This window comes from Sinocyclocheilus anshuiensis, unplaced genomic scaffold (assembly GCF_001515605.1).
Source record: "Sinocyclocheilus anshuiensis isolate Anshui unplaced genomic scaffold, SAMN03320099.WGS_v1.1 scaffold2649, whole genome shotgun sequence".
NCBI lineage: Eukaryota > Metazoa > Chordata > Actinopteri > Cypriniformes > Cyprinidae > Sinocyclocheilus > Sinocyclocheilus anshuiensis.
Window position 1 is genome coordinate 159,506 of NW_015552865.1, and position 2,770 is coordinate 162,275.

Below are 2,770 nucleotides of genomic sequence, written 5' to 3' on the forward strand. Positions count from 1 at the left end.
ATATACTATATATAGTATATAAAACGATCTTTACTTTGATGTTGAACATCAACCTACATTTTAAATATTAAATACTAAAATGTGTGATCAGGCTATGCATAAGTTATGCATAAAGCATAAGTTTTTGATCATTAGAAGTAGTTACTAACAATAATTATTTTTTACTAGTATGAATTGAATATATCCAATATCTAATACCTCTAACAAAAGAAAGACTTCAGAGTGTACTTTGTTCATGGAAAGTGCCATATTGCATATTCATCTTGCTATCATGATTATTCCTTTTGGATAAACTTCATAGAATCGTAGATTCCATCTCTGGCGATTGAGGCTGGATTTAATTAGATGTTCGCAGAAGAGATGAATGACAGTGTGATTCTGGAATGCTGTATTCAGGAATTCATATTTCAAAGTGATGGTGTGAAAGTATGTATTGTTCTGTGGGCCTGGCACTGTTTTTTTGCGTGGGTATTTTCTTGGATGTTAAAGATCAAAAACTGGTACACAGTAAAGTCATTTAATCACAACCAAATTGGTGTTGGGAAAAAGTATTTTATAAAGTGTGCAGATGTTTCAGATAAATGTTCCTTGGATAAGTCTTTCGGAGGAAGTACCTTTTCAGATGTCTGAGATTGATTGTGCTTAATCTGAGAAGAGTAGTGGAAAGACTTTGCTGTTGTTTTTATGTTTATACCAAAATGAAAATACTGTCATCGTTTACTCACTGTCATGTTGTTTCAAACAAGAGTGACTGTCTCCTGTGGAACACAAAAGATTTATCAGAATCAACTGAAACTCTTCTTTCATATGTTGAAAGTAGATGGAGAGCATGGACTATGTGGTTTAGAAATGAAAATTCTAAATTTAAACTAAATGAGGGTGAGTTGTCATTGTGGGTGTACTATTTCTTAAGAAGTGGTTGAAAATTTGTCTGGGATGCTGGTGCCTCAAATCCCTGAAGGTTGATGCTGTCTGTCCATCGCTTTAGCGAGAGCAGGTTTTGACTGGCACTGTTATGCCCTTGGGTGAAGTACTTAAAAGTTTCTCCAGTGTGACTCCAGTGTCTGCAAACAGATTACTGCAATCACTTTGGAACTTGCTGACAAATCTTGGTTTTAATAAGTGAAAGTATCTAAAAAAAAAAAAAAAAAACTTATTAAAAATTTTGTTGCTACCTCTCACCAGATTATAAGGTTGCTTTCAATTAATAATTTGGGTGTGGCTATATCACTGTTTTAGCTCTGTTTAAAGCAACTGTGTGTAGTTTTGTGTATTTTTTGCAACTTTGGAGCCCCATGCAGTTAAGCATTCACATCGTATTTACATTGGATAGCTGTAAACGCTCACGAAACTTACATACTCCCAGAACAGATGTTTGGAAGAAACAGAAGCCATTCGCCTTATTAGAAGTCAGAATGACTTTGAAACTGATATTTCAAGGTAAAAAAAAATGACATAGAGTTGTTTTAACAACAATATTGGCTATTGCATGATTTAATCATGGCTGTTTTAACCTATATCTCTCAGTTCAAATTACTGGTGCATCTGTTATTTACACAAACCATACAAATATTTTACCACTAAATGTCCCGGGTCTTGTGGTAACATCTTGTTGATTGTTACCACAGTATATGGCATAACATTATTACAGGAAGTACAGCAGGAGATGTAAGAGCGTACATGAGAGCGTCCTGCATTTCTACTTATGAAAACAAAGAGACTATAATGGATTTTATGCATTACAGCCCATAGGCATTCAGTCACCATGGGAACTTCTGAAGAGAGTGAGGACAGCCACGATTAGCTGTCTTACCCTGAAGCGTGGTGAAATGTGTCTGTGAAGCACAGATTGTGAGGCTGTAAGCAATGTTACCAAAATATTTACAGTTACAGTGCAATATGGAGGTTACTACCCTAGAGAAACAAACTCAGGTCTGTGTGATTAGAGGTTACACAGTACAGCAGCATATTCCTGGTCCTGTTGTGAATAATTCATCAGTGCATGATATTTAAGAGGATACAATGTTTTTCTTTCTAATATTACAAAGTGTAATAATAACTTGCCCTACTTATGAAATGATTTAATGCACAATTTTCACAATCCAATGAATTCAGTATGGATAAAATTAAGTCCCATCCTAAATTGCTGAATATGTTTTACTCTGAAATGCAACACATTTTGCCTTAAAAAAGGATTGTGAACAGTGTTTCATGTTGATTTTAAATAGGCAAAAACAAGATAAAGTAACCTTTAAATAGTCAAAGAATATTAAAATAGAAAATGCTAGCAATTATTAACTTTATTTTATTTTATTCATTCATTCATTCATTCAGTTTTTAAAGACCTTTAAAGACCTAGTAAGTGAAGTAAAACATATGAACTTCTACTTCTACTCATTATGCTTGCTTATACCTTCTACAAGGGTTGTGATGAAAACAATTTGTTTACGCAAAATGAAAGATAAATATCAGCTTTCCCTTGCATCAATAAGGCCTTCCAAATGAGAGGAAATAGCAGGATATTCATGAACATTGTGGAGCAATTGGGTAATGTTCACTACTCTTTATTTCACATCCAAGGCACTCTATGTCGAATTTATCAACTTTGACTGCCTTAATGGCACTTCCTTAGGAAACATAACAAGAAGGAAATTGCTGTTAAAAGTTGTTGAGGGGTCTTGTATTAGCCCAAATGAAGAAAATGTCAGAGGAACATATTGCTTGCTTTGAGAGTGATTGTTAGAACTGGAAGCTCAGTTCAGTTGCTTAT